Here is a 26950-nt window from a genome sequence, read left to right on the forward strand (position 1 = left end):
TCAAGGAGCACATATCTCAGCATCTGCATATTCCTTGAACCCCATCCCTGGACAGATGGAGGAAGGAATATAGACTGTGGAGTGTGGAGCCAGCCAGGGCTTTACCGGAAGACTTTCTCAAAACAATCAAAAAGGGATCCTGCTTTTTACTTCTCCTTCAGTGAAGGTTTAGATACCAAATGAAAGAGTGGAAAGGTGGGGAGATAGCTCAGCAAGTAAAGGTGCCTGCCACCAAGCCTCATGACACACATGCTAGCGGCACAAGTGCGTACAGACTGAACACAGCTTCTCTCTCTCACACACACCAAATAAAAATATAAACAATTGTTTTTAAATTTTTTCTTTTACTTTTATTTGTGTGTGCGCGCGCGCACGTGCTTGAAGAGGCTAAAAAAGGGGCATTGAATTCCTTGGAGCCACTGGGTATGGATGCTGGGTATCAAATTCTGGTCCTCTGGAAGAGCAGCAAACACTCTTTAACATTTTTCCAGCCCTTAAAAAGAAAGAAATTTAAAGAAAGAAATGAATCAAGACTCAAGACTTAACCACTTTTGACCTAACAAATTCTATATGGAAAAGTTATTGAAATTTAAATATCCAAATTAATAAATTAAATACACATAGTACTCAAAATAACAAGAAGCCATTTTTTATAATTTCAAGATAGGAAAGTATATATTTTTCTAAACACTGATCTCATGGCAGAAAAAACTGTAAGGGAATATAAAATCACTGGGCGGTGGTGGTGCACGCCTTTAATCCCAGCACTCGGGAGACAAAGGCAGGCAGATCTCTGTGAGTTCGAGGCCAGCCTGGTCTACAAGAGCTAGTTCCAGGACAGGCTTCAAAGCTACAGAGAAACCCTGTCTCGGGCGGGGGGGGATAAAATCTACAGAGACAAATGGGATAATTTACAGTTCATGAGTGTCAACAAACAATCAGAAAGCTGGGATGCGACTCAATGGTAGCATGCTTGCCCAGTGGGTATACATAAAGATGATTAACCTTAAGCCAGAAATGGTGGGACAGGCCTGTAATCCTAGCACTTGTGAGATGGATACAAGAGGATCAGTTCAACGCAGTCTTAGTTACAGAGCTTTTAGTTTAAGACAAGGACAGACAACACGAGATTCCTGCTCAACTTTTTTTTATCAAAGAAGTAAAAACCAAACCATGTCTATTATCTTACCCAGTACATGTGAAGTCCTGGATTGATAACAGCACTACAAAAGGAAATCAGTCCTACTGGAGTGACTGTCTCCATTTTCCTTAGCCTAACTGATGGTCCTTCAAACATCCCTCCAAATAGGTACCATTATTACCCTCCCTTACCAAGAACTGAGGGACACAGAAGGTAAAGGACTTACCCAAGGTCAAGTCAACTAGCTCCACAGTCACATTCTGAAGCATGGTGTTACCAAACCATGTTTTCCACCTGTCAGCTGGGGAATACAAAGAAACACAGGACTCAGTGTTCTTAGAATCACAGGGAAACCACCAAGCATGGTGGTACCCAAATACCTTTAACCCCAGCACTCAGGAGGCAGAAGCAGGGGAATCTCCAGGAGTTAGCAGCCAGCCTCGTTTACCCAGTGATTCCAGGTCAGTAAGGCTATACAGTGAGACACTGTCTCACAATCAACAACGCTGAGTGCACATATTCATCATACATGATATTGTGTGCTCATACATAAGACATTTTCACACAAGTACAGTGTATACTGAGCACATTCTCTACTACTACCCTCTACTTTCTTACCCCACTCTCATTAGAGCCTACATGTTACATATACCTACATGATTTTATATAGCTATATAAAACCTAGGAGCCACACATGAAAGAAAGCACAGTATGTTTTTTTGTACGTCTGAGCGAGACTGGCTAAATTTGAGAAAGATGGGCTTCAATCGTATTGTGCAGCCCAAGCTAACCCACTTCTTCCACTTGTTTGGGGTTTTTGTTTGTTCTGTTTTAGTTTTTGAGACATCACCTCACGTAGCCCAGGAAGGCCTTGAACCCACTATGTACAGAGGCTAACCTAGAATTCTTGATATTCCTGACTCTATGCCCTTAGTACTAGGATCAAGTATGTGCTACTTGAAGGTTACATTGTTGAGGGATGCTGGTTCCATGAATTGGTATGGTAAATGTGCATATACTTTAACTCTATTGTTCCATTCCTTAGAATCTCTCCTAAAGCGACAGTAGACAGAGGTACAGAGATGTATATACGAGCACACTGTGTACATAATACCCAAAATATAACAAATGAAAGTAACATTTAACCACTCAATGAGTAAGCATTGTGTATACAAGGAACTGTTCCAAACAGGTACTTCTGAGAAGTACCTAAAAAGGGGAAGAAAAACCATCCACCTGGAGCTGGCAGCCTATTGGAAGGAGGTAGGTAATAATCAAATGAGAAAGTACATAGTGAATCAAACAGTATGAAATGTTACAGATAAAAAGCAAGAGGGAAAAGATACAGGGACTTTCAAAATATTAGGTAAAGGGTCAGAGCATGTGCTGCTGACAACATAAGATAAACTGATTAAATATTATGAAATAGTCAGGCAGTGGTGGCGCATGCCTTTAATTCCAGCACTTGGGAAGAGACAGGCGGATCTCTGTGAGTTCAAGGCCAGCCTGGTCTATAGAATTCCAGGAAGGCTCCAGAGCTACAGAGAAACCCTGTCTCAAAAAAACTAACTAAATAAACAAACAAAATAAATATTATGAAATAAATGCACTACTATGGAACTACTCAGTAAAATAACTACTAAGCTATCCTTTGCTGCATCCCACAAAGCTTGGTCTTAGAACTCTGACCAGGGCACTGAGGGAATAAAGAAAGGACAGATATACATACAGAAAATCTGGGGTCAGGCACATTCTCTGCTGGAGTTGTACCCTGCCTTATTCCCAGAGGAGAGAAGAAGCTAATCTCAGTGGAGAAGTCTGTAGGACATAGTCTCGGGCTGTAAACATCATGAAAGCTGTAGTTGCTACTTTTTGCATACACTGGTCAATCATTAGTACATACTCTAGTACTCGCCTAAAGGAGGAAAGCTTAGCCAGTGCTGAGCCTGACCCATAGGAGGAAAAGGCTTAACCAATTTCTCATGGGTCCAAAACTTTGATCCTTGCTATGTCAACAATACACATTCATTCAGGACTTCCGTGGCTCCTTATAATCTATTCTGTACTTGTTGACAGGAAAAGGTGTCTTTTGTTTCTTTTACATTTATTCATTATTTGTAAAACAGGTTCTCTCTATGTAGCCCTGACTGGCCTAAAACTGGCTCTGTAGGCTAGATTATATCTATAGGCAAGATATTCTTGCCTCTGCCTCAGAAGTGTTGGTATTTAAGGCATTTGCTGTGATGCCAGGCATGAAAAGGTGTGTTTATTGTTGTTTAAAGATTTTTTGCTGTGTTATTTTATGTATATAGGTATTTTGCCTGCATGTATGTCTGTATACAGTGCACCAGGAGGCCATAAAAGGATCTTCTGAGCTGGAGCTGGAACCAGTTCTGAGCTACTTTATAAGTCTTAGGAAATAAACTAGGGTCTTCAGGAAGAGCAACCAGTACTCTTAAGGGCTGAGCCATCTCTCCAGTCCCAAAAGTGGACATAGGCTCCCATGTCTAACCAAGAAGCTATCTGCAATTGACACCCACTTGCAAAGAAAAAAATTAGTTTTTTCTAATGGAGTCTCACTGAATAAATTAAACATACTTCAGGGGAGCCTTCATGCCCAGCAATAGATGGCAAATATAAACTCAGTATTTTTCAGACTTTTCATCTTATACTGCTTTGTCTGGGCTGTGGCTGTTTGTTATTGTTGGATGTGTGGGAGGATCTGGGAGTAGTTGGGGGATGGGAAATCATGATCAAAATATATGAATTTTTAAGATTTATTTTTATTTTATGCAAGTGTTTCTGTGTGAGGATGTTGACTCCCCTGGAACTGGAGTATATAGACAGTTGTGAGCTATCATGTGGGCGCTGGGAATTTAAGCCAGGTCCTCTGAAAGAGCAGCCAGTACTCTTAACCACTGAGCCATCTCTCCAGCCCCCATTTTTTTTTCCAAAACAGGATTTCTCTGTCTAACTCTGGTTGTCCTCAAATTCAGTGATGCACCTGCCTCTGCCTCCTAAGTGCTAGGATTAAAGGCATGAGCCACCACAGCCTGAGAAAAAAAAAATTCAATTAAAATAAAATAGCTGGGCAGTTGTGGCACACACCTTTAATCCCATGACTCAGGAGACAGAGGCAGGTAGATCTTTGTAAGTTCTAGGACAGCCTGGTCTACTATAGAAGGAATTCCAGGAGAGTCAAGACTACATAGAGAAGCTCTGTTTTGAAAAACAAAAATAAATAAAATAAAGTCATCCAGATGTGGTGATGTTTGCCTGTGATGTGTGCCATCAGGTGGCCCAGGCAAGAGGATCTCAAGTTTAAGAATAGCCTGGGCTACACAGCAAAACCTGGTCTCAAGATAAGCAAAATCACAGTCTGCTCATAATCTACTAATAGATTGGAGAGAGGAACAACCATAGAAAGGTAAAAATATTAAGAGAGTCTAGGCAGAATGCCAGCCCAGTGGCCCTCCCATTTACTCCCTCCACCGCCACTGTGTTCCAGAGGGGACTTAAGGGCAGCAAAGGCAAACCAAACCCTTCAAGTCATTTCACAGTCTCCATGCTTGATGCGGCGAAGATTGGAAATAACCAAAAATAGTCCTTTTATAATTATTCAAGTTTAATACAAAGGGAGATAAGGGAACTTACAGAACCAAGGGTCCAGCGGAGTGAGCGCGGGGCAAACGAACGGGGGGCCTTCCGGCTCCCCAATCCTATTTAAGGGGCATGGCTACCCCGCTGGAGCAGCCACGCCCCTGAACGCAGGGATTGGGCCAGCTGCCCCAACATCTCCCCTTTTTTGTCTAAATAAGACAGATTCAGAAACCAAATACAACTATATACAATGGGAACTGATCATATAAAATTACAAAAAGTAAACAATATCAGGCGAGAAGTATATAACGAAGAATTTTTCTAATCACTCTACTTTGAGAAGTCTAATCTAGAAGGTAGCTACCATTATCTAATCTTCAACCCCATCAAAGATCTGAGAAGGAGAGTAAAATTACCAAAGCAACCAGGAAGCACAAACGAGAAACTTCCAAAATGTGCAACAGAAGACAGAGACAATTGACTACCTGGGCAACCACACGAAGTCTTGATAGCAATGTTGAGGCAACCAACTTTGGCTGAGGCCTGAAAAAACCTGACATACCATTATACAATGGCAAGGAACCTTTAGTAGAACTATCCTATCCTGTCTTGGCAAGATAAGACAATTCTGTTTTATCCACTTATGGATATTTTGTACTTTAGTCAGTAATGGAGGTATGGGCTTTTCTTTGCCCCAAGGCCAGTTCTGCCAAGTAGAAGACAAACTCCCAGTGGAGTGTCTTTGGTGCTCAACGTTCTCTCGGGAGTAGAGCATTGTTGCCAGGAGTGATTGTGTCTCAAAAATACAAAACTGTAGGTTAGATTAAAGGCCATGTTCTACAGTTCTTCAAAGAGGTTGAAGATTATGCTATCTATACTAAATACAACCTCTATGTGTCTAAAAAACCTGATTGTCCTAAATATAAATATGACCAACATATAATTCTCAACACTTATGTAACTGTATGACTAATAGAATAGACGACTGTGCAAAAAATGAAGACAATGATTTCCAAATGTAAACAGGGTCCTTACATAAATAATATCTGAGGTAGAAATGTACAGTGCAATATGGTAAACAATGTCATTACATAAATAATATCAGAGGTAGAGATGTACATTGCAATATAGTAAACAATGTCAATATAACAATTGTTTCAAACAGAGGTGGTATCATACTCTCATATAATGTTCAATATATCAATATACAAGAATCAACACTCATATAGTTTTTTTTTTTAAAAAAAAAAGAAAAACAATAACTCACAAAAATCAATTATTCCTTCAGATCACCAGTTAATCCCTCCCTCCCCCCCCCTTTTTTTTTTAATACATATAGATATACACATAAATTATACCCCTGAGTCCATATAAAGCCTTCCACAACCCGACCACCCTATACCAGCCACCAATTAGTGTCCCTAAATCTGAGGGTAAACTTTATTGGGAGGGGGGGGCGTCGTCATCCAAGATTGCTTCCAGCTGACATAGGGGCGACTTTTCTTCCCAGGGGTTCCTGTGAAAGCAAATGATGGTAGAATACCCAGGGTAACATTTCGTCTAGGAAAAATGTGTCCAGCCTCTGAATTTTTTTTTTTTTTTTTTTGAAAAATGAAGCCAGAACGTTGTCAAAAATGTGCACCATTCAAAAGTGTTCTGTGCAATTGGTACCAAAAAACAGGCCAAATATTAGCGCTACTAAAACATGACGTCATAATAACTAGTTGGAGTTGATGTTGCGGGGCCCCGTCTTCATCCTGGAAACTGCAAAGATTACTGAAGAAAAAAAATTTTTGTCGTTTGTTGTGAGAGAGATAAGCATTATCTACAAGGACACATACAGACGTATACGTGCATATCTTCAAAGAAAGGTGCATTAAAAACAACCATAGATATGAATGAAGGCAAAGAAGGCAAATATATTGGTACCATTATCAACATTATTGTTATTAATATTCTGTCTCATAATATTACTCCTAACCTGAGACAGAAACTCTGAGAAATCTCTTATAAACAAGCTTGGAATTGGAGAGGGACTGGGCCAGAGTCCAACTCCAAGAAACCAGCTCTGAATATCTATGAAGAAATGCATATTGACACACATACAAAAATTGTTTTCTATACTCACCGAGCTTACCCAATGTTAATGCTGATCCTTGTTGGGTTGCAATTGGTTCCAATTCATCAATATTCAAGGTATGCAGGGTCCCTCAGGTCCTTTGAAGGTGAGCGTCTTCCTGTGGGGATAAGAAAAAAACCCTGCCCCCGTACTATATGTTTCTTACCATCAGTATGGTCACCATCCTTGTGCATGAATTGTTATTTTTCTTTTCCAAGGGGGTTCTCCTCTTCAAACCGAACCTTTATTAATTTTGATGGTATCCACGATTTTTCTTCTCCTGTGGAGACAAGAGCAAAACCCCTTCCCCAACGCAGCACATCCCCTGGCTTCCATTGTGAGGTTAGCACATCCTTGAAATAAACTGGTTGATTTAATTCAACAGACTTTTCCATTATCCAATGTCTCTCTGCAGCCGTTGTCCCCTTTTCATTAGCGTTGAGAAAATTCAAAGTTAGTAAAGCATTATGTAATCTATTTCTGGGGGTATTCTCCACCCCCTTTTGCTTGTTTAACATTTCCTTTATCGTCCTATTTGATCTTTCAATGACTGCTTGACCTGTAGGATTGTAGGGTATGCCTGTAACATGCTTAATATTGTAATAGGCAAAAAACCGTTTCATTTTTCTAGAGACATAAGCTGGACCATTATCCGTCTTTATTTGCGCAGGTATACCCATGATGGCCATGACTTCTAATAAGTGAGTGATTACTGAATCGGCCTTTTCTGAGCTTAAAGCAGTTGCCCATTGGAATCCTGAATAAGTGTCAATGGTATGATGTACATATTTTAATTTTCCAAATTCTGCAAAATGGAACACATCCATCTGCCAAATTTCATTCCTTTTGGTGCCCTTTGGATTAGTCCCTGCAGGCAGTGGTGCTTGGTTATAGAAAGAGCAAGTAGGGCATTTCTTTACAATCTCCTTAGCTTGTTGCCATGTAATAGAAAACTCTTTTTTCAAGCCTTTGCTATTGACATGATGCTTTTCATGAAATTCGGAAGCCTGCAGCACACTACCAATCAATAGCTGATCAATATCTGCATTGCCACGTGCTAAAGGACCTGGCAGACCCGTATGGGATCGGATGTGTGTTATATACATAGGGCAAAGTCTGTTCCTGATCATTTCTTGTACCTGGATAAACAATGAGGTTAGCTCAGTATCATCAGGTATGAATTCGGCAGTTTCAATATGTAAGATAACTCTTTCTGCATATTGTGAGTCAGTAACAATGTTAAGAGGTTCCTTAAAATCCCTTAGCACCATAAGAATGGCAAATAACTCTGCCTTTTGGACAGAATCATAAGGACTTTGTTCCACCTTACTCAAGTCTTCTGATTTGTAGCCTGCCTTCCCTGATTTATTAGCATCAGTATAAAACGTGCGGGCTCCAGTTATCGGAGCATCACGGACAATTCGAGGAAGAATCCAAGAAGTTCTCTTTATAAAGTTAAGCCTTTTGCTTTTTGGATAGTTGTTATTAATTTCTCCTAAAAAATTAGCACAAGCTCTTTGCCATGGTTCATTATCTTCCCACAATTTTCGTATCTCATCAGCGGTGAAAGGCACTATGATTTCTGCTGGGTCTATGCCTGCTAGTTGGCGAAGTCTCAATTTACCTTTTATGATTAGTTCAGAAACCTTTTCCACATAGGTTTTTAATTTCTTACTTGGCTTATGAGGTAGAAAGAGCCACTCTAAAATAATATCATCTCTTTGCATTAGAATTCCTGTAGGAGAAATTTTTGAAGGCAATATAACGAGAATACTACTGAGTTCTGGATTCACCCTATCCACATGTGCTTCTTGCAATCTTTCTTCAATCATTGTCAGTTCTTTTTCTGCTTCAGCTGTTAATTCTCTGGGACTGTTTAGGTCTCTTTCTCCATCTAAGGTTTTGTTTAAGTGAACTATCATATCAGGTGTTATCCCAACAGCCGGTCGAAGGCTGGAAATGTCTCCCAACAACCTTTGAAAGTCATTAAGAGTATGCAGCTGATCTCTCCTAATTTGTGCCTTTTGTGTCTTAATTTTTTGCAAACCTATTCTATAACCTAGATAATCAACAGAATCTCCTCTCTGAATTTTCTCGGGAGCAATCTGTAATCCCCATTTAGGTAGAACTGTTTTTACCACTTCAAACAGTTTCTCTAAGGTATCCATGTCTGAGTCAGACAATAATATGTCGTCGACATAATGATAAACAACGGATTTGGGAAACATCTTGCGTATTATTTGTAATGGTTGATTCACAAAGTATTGGCACAGGGTAGGAGAGTTCAACATGCCCTGTGGGAGGACGGTCCACTGGTATCTCTTGGTAGGTTGAGAGTTATTATAAGTAGGCACAGTGAAGGCAAACTTTTCTCTATCCTTTTCTTGTAAAGGTATTGTGAAGAAACAGTCCTTTAAATCAATAACTATGAGAGGCCATCCTTTTGGTAATAGAGAAGGCAAAGGAAGTCCAGATTGCAGAGAGCCCATAGGTTGAATAATCCTGTTTATAGCTCTGAGATCCGTCACCATTCTCCATTTACCAGATTTTTTCTTAACCACAAATACAGGAGAATTCCAAGGGCTGGTAGATTCTTCTATATGTCGAGCATCCAATTGCTCTTGTACTAGCTGTTCTAAAGCTTGCAACTTTTCCTCAGATAAAGGCCATTGTTTTGTCCATATCGGTTTCTCAGTCAACCATTTTAGAGGTAGGGCCGTTGGTGGTTCTGGAGGGGCATCCATTGGTTTGTGTTCTTGTACAGCCCGAATGGCTGGTTTTCGCCATCTGTAATACCTTTTGATGTTTTCCTCAGAAATATATGCTCTAGAGGCAGCAGGAATGTTAATTTGAGTATTCCATTGCTGCAATAGGTCACGACCCCATAAATTTACTGCAATATTAGCTACATATGGCCTTAATTTTCCTATCTGTCCCTCAGGACCGATGCATTCGACCCATCTAGTGCTTTGCCTTATTCGAGATAGGGTCCCAATTCCCAAAAGTCGAACATTTACATCCTGTAGTGGCCAATACGGATGCCAAGATTCTGGAGTAATGATACTAACATCCGCTCCTGTGTCCAGCAGGCCAGTAATGAAAATGCCATTTACACACACTCTTAACTTTGGTCTTTGATCACTTATAGAAGTTTGCCAAAATACACGTAATTCATCTCTTGGGCTATTTTCGCTTCCAACAGCAGACATGGGGATTTCTAATTGTCCTGACAAGGCATGTTCTCCGTTGTAACGGGAAATGACTGGACCACATTCGCCATTTACACTACAGATTGGCGCTCCAACGTGGTGACTAAATCCACTTAAAAACCTTGCCCACTTGGGATCGGAAAGAAAGTTCTCTGAGACCATGCCAATGGCTCACTGCTCCCTTCCTGCACCTGGGCAGATGGCGGAATCAGGCTTAGGCGAGCGGGACAGCATTTGCGGATTCCTGCCGCCATAGAGAGAGAGGTTTTTCAGACTGCTCGGTGCTCTGCGTGTCAGATTTGATTGTAACTTGGATGAAAAGAGTTTCTGTGCTGCACGCTCAGTCTCAGAATTAAACTGCTGAGTGCGGCTCCAATGTCGACTGCTGTGTGCCTGGAACTGTGTGCGGCCCAGGGGCACCAAATGACTGAGGCAGGAGCGGCTTTGGCTCTGCTCCGCCATGCTGAATTGTGCTGACCTCAGGCAGGAACTATCGTAATTACCATGATAACAGCGCAGTTAAGGTTTAGACTTGGCTATAAACAGGCAGTACCGTATTATTTTAAGAAGTGGTTAACCTTTTAAGAAATGCTCCTGGATAGTAAAAAATTACAGATTCACAATAGAAAAGATTCAGACATAGAAGGCCTTTAAATGGCTCACGTAGGCTTAAAAGAGAGAAAAAGAAAATATAGAGAATAAAGTTAATGCTTTAAAAAAAAAGGGTAAAGTCTTTAAAGAGACAGAGTACAGATAGTTATAGATTAAAAGAAGTAAAGTGATAGAGTAAAAATAAGCCACGTAAAAATGGAAAATTCACAGAGAGTCTGGATTATGTATTTTGTTGTGTTTTCTTTGATTTTTTTGACTGTAAAGGAGCTAAATACAGAGAGACATTTCATTATATGGGCTGCCAGTCTAGACCAAAATGGACATCTTAATGGTATGACTTCAGGATTTGGATCTAAGAACATGATGCTTTGGAAAAGAGTTTCTTCTTTTGTTTTCACAGAGGACGAGACTCTGTGGATTGCTTCTATCCCAATATGGTATGATAGACCACGCCCTCCTGAAAGGTTGCTGTGAACACCCTCAAAAAATTACTTCGCTCAACTGCCGACTGAGATGAACCTAGCACACAGGTTACACCATGAAAGACCTAAATAACAGCGCCCCCATTCAGCAGGAAGCAGTTTGGAGAGAAAAAACTGCGCCCATTTTCCCAAATATTGCTTATAAATGTTCTTTTACATTTAAAGGGGGAGATGATATAGATATGAATTTGCATTGGTATAGATTTTAAGGTCAATTTTGTTATATGTATATGTATTTCTGATCTTGATTCAGCTATTTTGATTGTGTAGTTCATTTTAAAAACTGTAATGTATAATTAGGAAATATAGGTTGTTAATGGATAATCATCGATAATAGTCAAGCTTGTAGTCATGTTAGATTTTCTAGATGTGCATAGATATATTTCAAATAGGCATTCTTCATATCTTTCAAAGACTGCAGAATATGGCATTTTAAATGTTTTAATAACTTAGGGTTTTTCATGACAATGAGACACGTCTGCTCCTGGCAGCACCAATCTACTTCAAGAGGAAGATGGGCATCGAAGAGGCTACTTATGGAGTTTGTTAGCCATTTGGGCAAGAAACTGCTCTTGCCTGGACTGTTGCATAAACTGGACACAAGGAACCCACAGAAAGAGGACTGCTAAACTTGCCTAAAGGTGAGATGGTCTCTCAGGGTTCCTGATTCGTGAAAGCGTCTGCGAGACGTTCTGCAGGACACAGCAGAAAGTGACTGAACTGTCTTTGGAATTTTTCTGCTTCATGGAAATGTCTGCTGGATACTGTGGGCCTGAAGCCCGAAGATGGATGCCCCAACGGTACAGAGGAACTTTGGGTGACTGTCCAGGCAGCGAGTTGTCTCTGTCATTTCTAGAGTTTTATAAGTTACTTACTTCTTGTTTACTTAGGTAGTCTTATATCCTTCTGGAGTCTTTGATGGAGTTGAAGAATGGTTCAATAGTTATAGTTTTCCTTAGTTATGATAAAAGATAAAATAGATTTAAATATTGTAACTGTAATACTTGCTTGATAACTGTTTTGTTATATGTAATTTTGCTATGTTAAAGTTGAAGCCTTTCTTTTTTGTTTAAACAGAAAAAGGGGAAATGATGGAGGAGAGTTATCTGTCTATGTTTCTTTCATTGGTTAATTAATAAAGAAAACTGCCTTGGCCCTTTAAGAACAGAAAATTAGGTAGGTGGAGTGGACAGAACAGAATTGTGGGAACAAGGAAGTAGAGTGGGGGAGACGCTTCAGGCAGTCGCCATAGGAGTCTCCATGCTGCTCCTCTCCGAGATGGACGCAGGTTAAGATCTCTCCTGGTAAGCCACACCTCGTGGTGCTACACAGACTAAATATGGGTTAAGGAAGATGTGAGAATTAACCAATAAGAGGCTGAAACTATGGGCCAGGTAGTGATTTAAAAGAATACAGTTTCCGTGTAATTATTTCCGGGGGTAAAGCTAGCCGGGTGCCGGGTGGCGGGACACAGCCCCGCCGCTTCACACTACACATGCTCCCTTCTGTTCCCAGAAGTCAGGCTGCTGAAGGTTGGAATAGGGTCTGAGGAAGGTGAAGACAACCGTTAAGCAATCTGGACGGGATGAAGAAGACAGGTCCCAGGAAGCACAACTCCCTTAAGATCCCTGGAGTTTGAAGTCAGGCCATTTAGATCCTAATTCTTTCCCTCCTGAACTCCAGATCTTGCATCCCAGGGAGGCAACAGGCCAGAGCCGACCAGAGCTCCTCCCCTCGCACACAGTGTCTGATTCTGTGGTGGTGAGCACAAGCATCAGATTAGCATAATTGTGCCTCCTGTCGTCCCCTCCTCCATTCAAGCTATGAGCTACTTTGGTAAAGTTAACTCCTGCTCAGTCCCTATACCTGCTGCCTTACCACAGCTACAGCTGCCCAGAGATGTAGGATTTCCTCACTAGGGTCATCCAGGAAACAGCTTGGAGCAAAGTGTGGTGACTTACACCAGCAGCGCTTGAGAGACTGAGGCAGAAGGGTTAACATAAACTTGAAGCTGGCTTAGGTGAGTTCCAGGGCAATCTAGCTACAGACAGAAGAGAGAGAGAGGAGAGAGGAGAGAGGGAGAGAGGGAGAGAGGGAGAGAGAGAGAGGGAGGGAGGGAGGGAGGGAGGGAGGGAGGGAGGGGAGACTGTTGCGAAAAAAAAATTTTTATGGTGGTCAGTGAGACATCACCAAGCCTGCCAAAAAAACTTTAATTACTAGAATCCACATGATGAAAAGAGAGAACCTGCATAAACAAGTTGTTCTCTCACCTCCACATACAAGCTGTGGTACACACATACATGTATACACATACACACACATACAATAATAAAAATAGCAACAATAACAATAACCTTAATAAAGAAATGAGATTAGGGTATAGTTAAGTTGGTAGAGTACTTGCCTCGCATACATGAAACCTTGAATTCAATCCCCAGTACCACATAAAAGTGGGAATTTTAGCAGCCACTTGTTAACTTCAGCACTTGGAAAATGGAGACAAGATCAAAAGTTCAGGGTCATCCTCAGGTACATAACGAGTTCAAGGCCAGCCTGAGCTATCTGAGGCTCTGCTGGAAGGAAGGAAGGAAGGAAGGAAGGAAGGAAGGAAGGAAGGAAGGAAGGAAGGAAGGAAGGAGAATACAAGTCTGAGTGGACTATGGAATCTGATCAGAAAAAGAAATGGAGACATCAAAGCACAAGTACAGAACAGTCAGCCATGTCAGAGCATCCTTGGAAACTAACTATAGTCACCAGGACCACTCTCTTTGCTTGGAGAGCAGATATGCCATACACAGGACAGATGCCTTGCCTAGACTATCCCATCTGTGTCACTCTCTCCAGCCTTACAGAGAGCACTCTGTCTCGGCAAGTACTGTTTTTACTCCAGTTCTTCCCACCTTACAGTAAAGTCCAAGCTACCCAGGAAAACACACAGCATATCTCCAAAAGGGTTAGTGATAGCCTCTCATGTCTTTTTGGCATGTCAAAGCCCCTGTTCTTGCTATAAACTCAAAGACCATTCCAGGCAATGGTCTGGAGCCTACTGTAAAAACTCTGGAGCCTACTGCAAACCTGAAATCCCACAAGCAGAAGATGGCCAGCCAGTTTTACACTACTGAGATAGAATCTTGCTACATAGCCCAGATCCTCCTGTTTCAGCTTCTCCAGGCATGTATTACCAAGGCCTGACCTATTTCTTTCTTTTTTCTTTTTCAACACAGGGTTTCTCTGTGTAGTTCTGGCTGTCCTGGGTCTAGCTCTGTAGATCAGGTTGGCTTCGAACTTACAGAGATCCACCTATCACTCTGCCTCCCGAGTGCTGGGATTAAAGGTGTGCACCACCACCGCCCTGCTCTTTCTTACTTCTTTCTGTGACTCACTGGCACATTCCCACCCACAGTTAGTAGTCCCTCCTCAAAATCCAGGGATCAATTCTAGATTGAGACTCAATCCAACCCTAAAGTCCTACAGCTGTGGAGTCCAGTTCTTAAATCTGATGAACATTCCTTCCCTCCAATCAGGGAGCTCCAAGATTACTGCAGACATCCATGTAGGAAGTGTGTTTAAAGGTAAACTAGCTGACACATGGCTCAACAAGGTAAAGGCACTGTTATGCATGACTATTTGAATTTGCTCTCCACAATCCACATGGTGGACGGAGAGAGCCAACTCCTGCAAGTTGCCCTCTGATGTCCATAAGTGCACTATGGCACCTGCATGCCACCCCACACCCTACTCCATGCACACAAAATGGATCAATAAAAATGTAGAATTTTTTAAAAGATAAAATAGTTGAATCTATTATGTTTACAGAGCTAGAGAGATGGCTCAACAGGTACAGGCACTTGCCACCAAGACTGACAACCTGAGTTTAATTTCCAGGACCCACATGGTAGAAGAGAACTGATTCCACAAAGCTGTCCTCTGACCATCACACATAAGCACTGTTATACACACACCCCTGAAGTTTAAAAATTAAAAACATAATTTAAAAAATTGTAGAGACCATAGAGATGGTTTAGTTAAAAATACTTGTTGCTAATCCCAGCAATCAGAAGACAGAAGTAGGCAGAGCTCTATGAGTTTGAGACCAGCTTGATCTACATAATGAGCTCCAAGACAAAGCCAGAGTTACATAATGAGACCCTGTCTTTAAAAAATAGCCAAATAATAACAATGTAAACAACAGAAAACAGGCTCCTGACAGCAGAGACAGGAGGGGAAAAGAAAGGTGGGTTTTTAGGGACTTTGAAGCATGCAGCACACCAAATACAGAGGGCATCTGGCAACCTCCCTGGAGTCCTGCATGTTATTAACTAGCAGACCCTTCCTATATGACAAAAGAAAGAGGTCTAGTGAAATGGCTCAGTGTAAAAGTGCTTACAGCTGAGTCTTTTGGACCTGAGTTAGATCCTGTAAACTCCCAAGTGAAAAGAGAGAACCAATTCCCCAGGAGTTGTTCGAAGACTCCTACACATACTACAGCACTCGTGCACCTCCACATACATACATATACAGTCAATATACAGCTTTTAAGAGTAAACAAAAAAGAAGGGGGAGGGAGAGGAGGCAACGGCTGAGACTATTTCACTGATCCCTGTGGTTATTAATGACCTGTCCTGAGATACTTGCCCCTTACTCCTTTACTCTCCATTCTGTTCTGGGGTGACCTCAGGACTGCCTTTGCTTCTACCCATGCTGTGTCTTCCTGCAGGCCTCCATCTCCTTACTAACTACTCCATCTGCTCAGCCTTCAGCAGCCATAGAAGCAGTGTCCTGTCTTCATCCTCTATTTTCAGCATGCATGCCCTCTCCAGGACAAGTCCCTGCCATCCTTCTCTGGTTTCAGGAAAATGATTCAGACTCCAGACAAGCAAGTTAGGTGGCACACCCCAGCACGTATAATTACCAAAGGTGATCAAATAACAATGATAAAAAGGTCAATTCTACTCAGGGATTATAAAAAAAAAAATATGCAAATAAATCAGAAAAACACTAGGTAATGACAAGAGTTATGCAAAGAAAAATATGGGGTAGAGAGATGACTCAGCAGTTAAAAGCACTTACTGTTCTTACTGAGGACCCAGGTTCAGTTCCCAGCACTCACATGGCGGCTCACTTTAACTCCAGTTCCAGGGGATCCAATACTCTCTTTGAGACACACACACAATAGATAGATAAATTAATTAAGAAAAAGTATTAAGTCAAATTGTAAAAAGGACAAATAAGGTAATGGACAGACAAGTGTATGGAATCCTCAGGTGGTTAGGAAGTCCTCTTTAAGGAGAGCAGTTAAAAGTTGGGTTCTTAATGAAAGAACACAGACCGAAGATAAAGCTTTCTAGGTGAGTAACACACACTGTTAATGCCCAATGGAAATACTGCTGATGTCCTTTTATTTTATTTTAGGTTTTTCAGGACAGGATTTCTCTGTGTAACAGCCTTGGATATCCTGGAACTCTCTGTAGACCAGGCTGGCTTCAAACTCACAAACATCCGCCTGCCTCTGCATCCTGAGTGCTGGGATTAAAGGCATGCGCCACCACTGCCCAGCTTGTGTTGTATGTGAGTGTTTACAAGGATGTCCTTATACCATGTGCATGCAGTGGCCCACAGAGGCCAGAAGAAGGTATCAGATTTGCCAGAACTGGAGTTACAGGTGGTTGTGAGCCACCATGTGGGCGCTGAGAACAGAACCCAGGTACTGTGCAAGAGCAGCCAGGGCCATTTTATTTTCATACCATTTCATATTTCTTCAAGCACTTGGTATGGGCTAGTTCAGTCTCTTCCATTCAGTAAGTCCCTTGTGGTTACAAACAGTTTTAAATGTGTACACTAAGTGAACTTTGTATTTCTCAAACATCTGTTCCTCTTAGGGCTCAAAAAAAAAAACTCTTTAATAAGAACTGCTTAATTTGCTGGGCAGTGGTGGCGCACGCCTTTAATCCCAGCACTCGGGAGGCAAAGGCAGGTGGATCTCTGTGAGTTCAAGGCCAACCTGATCTACAAGAGCTAGTTCAGGATAGGCTCCAAAACCCTGTCTCGAAAAACCAATAAACAAAAACCAAACAAACAAACAAAAAAGAAGTGCTTAATTCATAAATGATTCCTTGGGCCTGTCTCCCTTCCTCTGAACTTCTAGAGCATATTCTTTCTCCACATAGCCTAGACTTGAGACACTGCAGCTTTTCTGTCCCCCTTGCAGCTGCATGTGTCACTGTATATCTGAGACATACGGTCTTCAAATATGAACTATGAAGTCATCTTTATTGCAGCCAAGCTCTGATAGTCATTCTTCCCTTTCTTTCTGTTCACTAGTAGAATTTATTACATTATTAGAATTTATTTCTAAAGATTTGTTTTCTTATTTTTAATTCTGTGGATGTGTCTGTGTATGCATGGACACTACAGCTGGAGTTACAAGTGGTTGTGAGCAGCCAGAGTAGATGCTAGGAACCAAACTTATGTCCTCTGCAAGAACAATCAGCAAGCAATCTTAACTACTGAGCCATCTCTCTAGCTCCTTGGTTACAAATGAGAATACAGTATTCTTTTTTTCCCCCTGAGACAGTGTTTTTCTGTGTAGCCTTGGCTGTCCTGAAACTTGCTCTGTAGACTAGGCTGGCCTCAAAGTCACAGAGATTCACTACCTCTGCCTCCCCAAGTGCTGGGATTAAAGATGTGTGCCACCATTGCCCTGCTTTTAAATATAATATTCTTTTAAGGACACTCAAATACAAAATAAGTTCAGAAAGTTTGACAATACAAAATACACAAAGTAAATTTAGCTTGCACCTGACACAAAGTAAAATTAGCCTGCTCCCAAGATACTGAATTTCCCCGCAGTTCTCTCAGACTCTGGGTTTTCATGCCAGGAGGGCCTTCGAACCTCACCAGGATTCAGGAGCAGAGCCTCAAAAGAGAAACAAAATGTCAAGCCTGGACTCAGATATAGAGCCAACTACAGGTGACTGTATTACCACCACACATCACTCAGTGACCCTGACTACTGTAAGCACTTTACACAGCATTTAACCTGATAAATTAGAAAATCAAAGTAGAAAGCTGAGATCGATGCCTAGAAACAGAACACCAACACTTAAGCCATAGTAAGCATCATCTACAACAGAGAAACACCTTCATGTCTCTCAGTAGCAAAGTGGCTAAATAAAACAAAGCATTATCCATTTTATGAAATACCATATAGCAACCAAAAAGAATGAAATACTACTTACTAACATGGGATACTGTCAAGGCCCATTCTGTTGTTTTACCTTGTTTCTGAGAGTCTTACTATGCAGCCTTGCCTGACCTGGAGCTTGATATGTAGATCAGACTGGTCTTGAGCTCATCAAGATCCAGCTGCCTCTACCTCCCTGAGTGCTTGGATTAGAGATGGGCTCTAGCACAGTGGCTGAAGGCCCATTCTTGAGACAAATAAGGAAATATCAGAATAATACATAGTATCTATGTCATTTGTGGAGATAAAATTTAAAGACAATTTTTTTCTGGGTTCACACATTCCAAGGATATAGTCTCTCTAGGGAACAGAAATGGGAGAAGGAATCAAAGACTGCTATATTCCATGTAAATTACTAAGTTCCAAGCATGCTGGTGTTTGTGGTACTGGGGATAAAGTGCTCCACAACTGAACTGCACTCTATCCCCAAACAGAATGAGCAGGGGAGGAAGGCTACAAAGGACACCTGCTCAAGTGCTTCAAGTTCCTTCCACCCAACACAGCCTTCATGGTCACATGGCTTCATACGGCCCACATCTGAACATAGCCTCCCAATGCCATATTCTCTTCTTGAACTTCTAGATCCAGGAAGTCTTGGCCACCAATCCTCTACTGGGGCCACTGAATGTAGAGGACAAGGGAAGACATGCAGCATCCAGAACAAGGAACAGCTGGCATTGTTCCAACAGAAATCCCAAAGTGGGCAAAGGTTCTATGGATTAAAAGCAATTCTGTAGTACTAGAATTGCAGGGGCAATCCAGTGAGGTCATGTGGTGACCTAATCTTACTAGAAAGAGTTAAATGAAGTGCTATGCTCTGGTAGGAGGTTTATAGTAAAGGGCAAAGACAGTAGAGTAGCACAGAGAGGCCAGAGACTGGAAAGGAAGGAGGTCAAGGGTCATACAGATGAGACAAGAAGTAGAGATAAAAACTTCTGTAGCAAGGCATGGTGGTGTACACCTGTCATCCTAACACTAAAGGCTGAGAAAGGAGAATTAGGAGTTCAAGGCTAGTCTGGGCTAGCTACACAGAGAAATCTGGGCTGGAGCACTGGGGGTAGAAGATGTTCTCTTCAGGAAAGCAAGGCTGAGGTTGTGCAGCCCTCTGGCGACTGCATTCTAAACTTTCAGTTTCCTGAGCATAAAACATGAAGTATTTGGTTGTGTTTTCCTGGTTACCCAAGGAAATGACACTGCCCAGATCTCACCTACAGCTGACTCATCACCTCTCTCACCACAAGCTCACATACCAGCTGGCTCTAGAAAAAACAAGCTGGTGAGAGCTGTCAAAGTCCTCTTGGGCCTGACCTCGCCCTGTAGAGCAGGTTTCATTTCAAAACTGAAAGAACTGAAGGACTGGGGAAATCCAAAGCTCAACAAACCAGGAACAGGTGGTTCCCATCAGAAGAGTCCCAGGCTGGAACTCAAACAGAAACCAGACCGCTGATAAGACACGGTTTATAGCGTCTGTCTCCAGCTTTGGCAGCTGATTAGGTTGTCCAGTATTTACAACAGGGCATGATCACACTTATCCAGCTCCAGGCTACTCAAAAACCTCTATTCTCCATAGCCGAAGCAACTTTCTGGTTTTATTGAGTTTGAGAATTATGAGGTAGATCCATTAACTGGAATACCAGGGCATAAGGACCCTCCATCTTTCACATGGGCCTCATTTTGAGTGTGTAAAGAGTTTGGTTACCTCTTCTTGATTCCTCATGAACTGCTGACAAAATTCCTGTCTCAGTAAATACTTTTCAATTTATTCCTAATGACCCCTTGCTGTGGACTGACTGGAGCACTGGAGCACAGCTCAGCAGGAGTTATGTGCCTGAGGTGGCTAGCTGTGACTCAAGGCACATCACCTCACTTTTCTGGATTCAGTTTCAGTCTCCTTACCCATAACAAAAAGAGATTGGAAAGCACCTGCACCAAGAAAAGGTTTAAAAGTTCTTAAATCGGGGTTACTTTTAAAGACACACCTCAGCACTCTATGACAAAATTCAAAGCATAAATAAAATCTACAAGCTCCAGAGGTAACAGATTACTGCTTACAAAGAACTGAGGAAGGACCAGCACTGGCTGCTGGCACATGCTGCTCGCACTGAATACTTCATCTGCATTTCCAGAAACCCAAAATGCCAGAAAGCTGCTGACTGTGATCAGCAGTCAAGACACCATTCACACAGGGTCAAGTGTAGTGAGAAATGCAGATGGTCCCAACACTCGGCAAGATCTGAGGCCAGACTGCATAAGTGAGACCCTGTCAAGAACAAAAGATCAACACAAAAAGAAATCAAGGACTGGAGAGGTTAAGAACCCTGGCTGCTCTTCCAGAGGTCCTGAGTTCAATTCCTAGCAACCACAGGGTGGCGCATAACCATGTATGATGAGATCTGCTGCCCTCTTCTGGCATGCAGGCATACATGCAGGCAGAACACTGAATATATAATAAATAATTTTTTTTTTTGCTTTATTTTTACTTGGTCCAAGACTTGAGAGGGTCTCCAGGGTGTCACAAAGCTGCCTAGTGGCTTCTTGAGATGTTCAGGTGAAGGTCCTGAGGCTGGCTGGTACAGAGCAGAGGTGGGAGCCCCTCGGAAGGAGAGGGCTCCTAGTCATGCTTGAAAGTGAGCTACTCAAAGAGTTACTCACCCAGAGATGCCTGGGGCCCAGCAGCCAACCTGTGGAGGTGGGTCATATGGTTGCCCATCTTCTTGATGACCTTCACCTCCTTATCCAGGAAGTGATTTTTAAGGAAGTCACAGAGATGAGGATCTGTGCGAGCAGAGCCCAGGGAATGAAGATCCAAGAGGGCCTGGTTTAAGTTCTTCTCCAAGGCCAGGGCAGCTTCCATGGCCTCCTGGGTTTTACCCCACTCATCTTGATATGGCTTCTGCACATCCTGAAAGAGTGCAGAGTGCACAGCCTCCGTGATTGTTCTGCAACTTGATCGGCCAATTTGCGGAAGAAGTGACCTACACCCTCCAGAGCCACGTCATTCCGATCAAAATAGTAGCCCAGAAAGAGGTAGCTGTAGGAGGCCCGCAGGTGCAGGTTGACCAGGTGGTTCATGGAAGCCTCCACTTAGATGGAATAATTCTGACGAACCTGGGAGGTCATGGCTGAGATGCAGGTGCTGGCTGTCCTAGGAGCTGAAGGCAGCAAGAAGATGGTCCCAGAGGCTGCAACTGGAGAGGATGAGGAGCGGTGTAAGCTAACAAAGGGAGGCCCAGGTCTGTTCCACCCACACACTGTTGAAGCAAGACACAGATCCACAGGATCTCCGAGGGCTGCTCCATAATAAATAAATCTTAAAGACATTGATACCCCTGTGTTCACTATAGCACTATTGACAATAACTACATGATGCAAGCTAGGGATCTCTGGCAGAATGCTGACCTACCATTCATGAGGACTTGAGTACCATACTCATCTCAAAGAGAAACAAATTTTAAAAAGTTTAAAAAAGGGGGGGGGGGGAGTAGGACAGTGACAGTGAAGAGGGAAAAGGAAAAAATGTAAATCATACCATAGAATCCTTTTCATCCAATAAAAGTAAATTTTCTTATAAGTCTGTCATTTGCAATAACATGGACTGAAGCAGGGGATGATCATGTTAAATGATTCAAGCTAGGCACAAAAGCAAGCACTGTACAATCTCTTCATACATGGAAATAAGGAACGATGATCTCATGACAGCCAAAAATGGAATAGTGGTCAGAAGCTGGAGAGAGAAGACGGAATGGGATATGAAGAGGTTACAATTAGGAATATGTAGTTTGGCCATGCTACACCAAAGAGGAAGACTACAAACAGTGATAAAGTGCCATATATCCCAGAGGCTAAAAGATAGAGCTTGAATGTTTTTTTGTTTGGTTTTGTTTTTTGTTTGCTTGTTTGTTTTTACCACAAAGAAGTAGTTAATGTTTAAGCAGGCAGGTGCTGTCTAACCTAAGTTAAACACTGCACAATGTACATACATGTGAAAACATCACACTGCCCCCCCAAGAAATATATTTGGTTTCTGTTTTTCAGCTTAAAAATTAAATTTTAAAATGTATTATTTATTGGGGGGTGCTACGTCATGTGAATGAGGGTCAAAGTACAGCCTACGGGAGCTGATACTCCTGCCACCATGAGTTCCAGGGATCCCACTCTGAGCCGCTTTGCTGGCCTCCATATAAATTGTTAAGTCACATTCCTCTCTTCTAAGAAAACCACTCCAAGAACTTTTTCACACTAGTATTTAAAACTAGAACAACGCCAAGAAAGACAAAGCATATGAGAAACAACATCTCTTCTCAGCACCTAAAATACCTTACAGTGAGGTTACCTGTGTCTTCCTTCAGACAGCCTAGGTCTGTGAGTTGCTCAACACCTAGTGGTCTAGTGAGGTAAATGCAGCTTGCCTAGAGCCCAAATAAATTCCAGCCATTTTGTGGTTTTTCTCAATACAATTCCCCAGCTTCTGTGAAACGAAGACTCCACCTCCATACATTCTCTAAGCTTGGAAGGACTGCACATATCCCTCATTCATTCTCCACGGTGAAAAAGGCTTTGGACCTTGGAGTAAATATGACAAGAAGTGATACACATTGGCTGGGCTGCATCTACCAAGTGCTTGGAGGTAAGAGGACTTTTGTGCATGCTGACCCAAGTGAAAGAAAAAAAAAAGAAAAGGCTGGGAAGACGACGAGTGTGCCTGGAGACTCGCCAAGGCTGCCTGCGGGAGATGGACTACTCCTGTGGGGTTCCAAGTCAGCCTAAACTTAATAAGACGTCTCAAATTTCATCTCAAAACAAAAAATAAAGCCTGGCATCACGGCAACCCATGTACTCAGGAGGCAAGACTATAAAGGCTAGGCAGCAGAATCAATCATGTCTCAAAAAAGAGAGAAAAATAATGTTTTGTTATTGAAAACTATTTAACAATAGTATCAGTAAGTAAGTCAGACATTGTGATATATTCCTATATTCCTAGGATTAGGGAGGCTGAGGGAGGAAAATTAAGACTATCAGGCCAATCTGAACTACACAGCAAAACAATCTCAAAAAAAATATAAGAAAATATTTAAAACTTAGGGAAGTAGTAAAGTGATGCCTTTGCCCATCAGTGAAAGCACTGGAACAGAATGAGGGTGGGTGTCTGTCAGGGGAGAGTAGAAATCATGCCTGCAGCAGACAGCAGATCAGAGACTATGTTAAGCACTTCAAAGGTTCTTCCGAGTTCTGAACTATCATCATCCTGAACTAAAAAGTCACCGACAACACTAAAGACTCTCTCTCCTGCTTGTTTTTTCAGATCCCCCAGGCAATATAACCCAGTGGCGAGAGGCACAGACCTGACACTACAATCTGAACAAGTGTAAGCAAGTGTGAACACAGTACTGAACTGTTTTCCTCAGCTCTGTTTTCTGTAAATTTTGTTTAGTAGTCCCTACTCTCATAAGATTACTATGAAGATAAGTTATAAGATATAGTTAGGTACTTAAAACAGCACTACACACATGAAAAGGTACAAAACCAACATTTTGAAAAGACAAGGAAAGGAAAGGTGGGGGTGGGGAATGGCCTGCTTGCTTTAGCTAACCTTACCTAAGCCTCAACCAAAGTGGCCCTGGCTGTTGCTGACTAGAGGCTGAGTTCCCTTGGCAACCAGTCTCAAAAAAGCCAGAGTTGCTGTGTTCATGGAGTGCTCATCCCTTGCCCTGAAAGTTGGCATCTTCTGTGTGTTGAGACAGGCCCCCTTGGAGCTGAGTAGTGCTGCCATCCTTTATGATCAGTCAGCATTCAAAAGGGCCGCAGAGACTCTCTAGACCCACACTTTGCTTAATACATGAGGGTAAGAAGGATGAAAGTACGTGAAGTCCTAGAAGAGGAAAACGGTGCTTTTAACCTGCTGAGCCATCTCTCCAGCTCTTTATTACCTCTTAAATCACACAGTAATACAACTTACTTTTTGAATTTTGTAATTTTTTGAACTAGGGGATGTTCTACTGGTGGGGTGGGGAGAAGAAAAGGAGGCGGAGGAAAAAGGAAAACCTTGCACTTGCAAATACAAAAAAAAAAAAAAAAAAAAAAAAAAAAAAAAAAAAAAAACAATAAATCAAAAATATTTTTAGTCCTTAGTATTTCAGCTATGGGGTGTTCAACTGGCACAATACACTTTTCATGGAGGCAGAAAGGTGCAGGGATCTAGAGCCAGAACACTTTGCTCAGCTCCCAGCTCTACCACTACTAACAGTAGGCTCTAAGTGAGCTCCCTAACCCTCTTCAAACAATATAAAACACACATAAAGTCAGGCAGTGGTGGTGCACGTCTTTAATCCCACCACTCAGGAGGCAGAAGCAGGAGGAGCTCTGCGAGTTCAAGGTCAGCCTTGAACTCTACAGTCTACAGGAGCTAGTTCCAGGATAGCTAGAGCTGTTACACAGAGAAACCCTGCCTCGAAAAACAAATAAAAAACCATGCCTACTCATAAGGTTTAAGAATTAAAGGAGATAATTCTAAGTAAAGCCCACATTAGAGTTCTCACAGTGAAAGCTGACTGCTCTGCTTCTCATTACTAATTGCTTGTAGATAGACAGGCGCTGGAGAGGTAGCTCTCAGTGGTTAAGAGGACTTGCTGCTCTTACAAAGGACCCGAATCCAGTTTCCAGCATCAACATCAGGTGGGTCACAGCTGCCTATAACTTCATCTCCAGAAGGACCCAACACCCTCTTCTGGTCTCCACATGCACCCACACACATGTGCTTAACAGACACATAAATCAAAAGAACAACCACAACAATGGTAAATATAACAAGAGACAAGATCTTACTTCTAGTATAAAGAATACTAGAACACTAAGGCATACATCTTTATTTAGCTCCTATTTCTGGCCCAGGAAATACCCAGCCCTTCGGCAACTAAGGACTCTTTCATTTCTCTGCATGTGGGGAAGAACTGACTCAGAATAGAGGCACAGGCAGTAAGATGCTTAAAATCGCAAAGGAAGGTCAGGACAGAGCCCAAGCACACCCAAAAAACTAAAACTCATCTCAAGTTCAGCAAGACACATCTCTGGTCCAGTCTCTCTCACTGTCAAAAGTTATGTAGCAGAATGGTTAACAGCAAAAGCTTTGAAGTTCAACTGCCTAAGACAAACTCTAGTCCAATCCTTACACAATGTGTGACACGTAAAAATAAATTAGCTTTTCTCTGGGCTATACTTCTTTGTGAGAATTACACTAATTATGACAGACATTTGAGAAGTACATTCTATTTACTTAATACTGTGCAAAGCACCATACTTGGTCATGCACTTTGCATGCCACAACAACCTTAAGAAGGAGGTACTATTACCATCATTCTACAGAACTGCTCAAGGCCACACAGTTCTGGTAAAATTGAAACGTCTATATAAGAGGCCTGATACCAGAGCCTACGTTCCCAAATAGTCTTCAATTATTCTGCTTCTCCAAGTACCATGTACTGAAACAAGTACAAGTGGCCATGTACTGAAACAAAAAGCTACTTCATAAAGTGCTCAGCACAGGGCCTGGTCAGCCTTGCTGTGACAGCAGCTAGCATTACCCCTGCAGGAGTTCAGATCACACCTTCACTAAAGGAAAGGGATAGTTTGATCTTCTGCTGCTGTGACCAAACACTCTGACCAAAAACATTAGAAGGAAAGAGTTTATTTAGCTTCTACTTCCAGATCACACTCCATCATTAAGAAAGTCAGGGCAGGCACTCAAGCAGGAGCTAAAGAAACTACAGAGGAATGTGCTTGCTTATTCACTTGCTCATACTCAGCTAGTTTTCTTAAACAGCTCAGGCCCAACTACCCAGGGATAGTGCTGCCTACTCTGGGCTGGGTGGGCCCTCTTCCACCAATCAAGACGTACTCTAATAGACACAGGCCAATCTGACTGAGGCAATTCTTCAATTGAGGTACTCTCATTCCAGATGATTCTACTTTGTGTCAAATTGAAAATAAATAACTAGGACACCCACCTAGGTATTTGGTTCCATTACTTCATTCCTTCATGAACAATACAAGGGCTTTTAGTCCCAGCACTCAGGAGGCAGAGGCAGGTGGATTTCTGTGAGTTTGAAATCAGCCTGGCCTACAGAGTGAATTCTAAGACATTCAAGGGCTACAGAGAGAAACCCTGCCTCAACCCCCCATCCCTGAATAGAAAGAAACAAGACAGAATTGCTTGCCTAGAACATATCTCTACTCTAAGAGCTGGGGAAATGGTTCAGTGGTTCAGAGTTACTGTGTAAGCATGAAGTTTAGATTCCAGTCCCTATGTAACAAGCTTGGCATGGTGCAAACCTGTAAACCCAGTAATTTGCAGGGAAAAGACAGAGGAAGATCACTGGTGCTAGCTGGCTACTATCCTAGCCAAAATGAGCTCTGGGTTCAGGAAGAGACCTTGTCTCAAAGAAATAAGGCAGAGAATGACAGAGGACGACAATCAAAGCCCTTCTGTGGCCTGTATAAACATGTATACAGGAACACATACTCCATACACACATGCACAAACATCATACA

At 42.1% G+C, this 26950-nt stretch overlaps 1 pseudogene; it reads right to left on the reverse strand.

Annotated features, from left to right (window-relative positions):
- Positions 1-330: 330 nt before the first annotated feature.
- Positions 331-21526, reverse strand: LOC119807650 (annotated as a pseudogene).
- Positions 21527-26950: the final 5424 nt, after the last annotated feature.

This window comes from Arvicola amphibius, chromosome 2 (genome assembly GCF_903992535.2).
Source record: "Arvicola amphibius chromosome 2, mArvAmp1.2, whole genome shotgun sequence".
Classification (NCBI taxonomy): Eukaryota; Metazoa; Chordata; class Mammalia; order Rodentia; family Cricetidae; genus Arvicola; species Arvicola amphibius.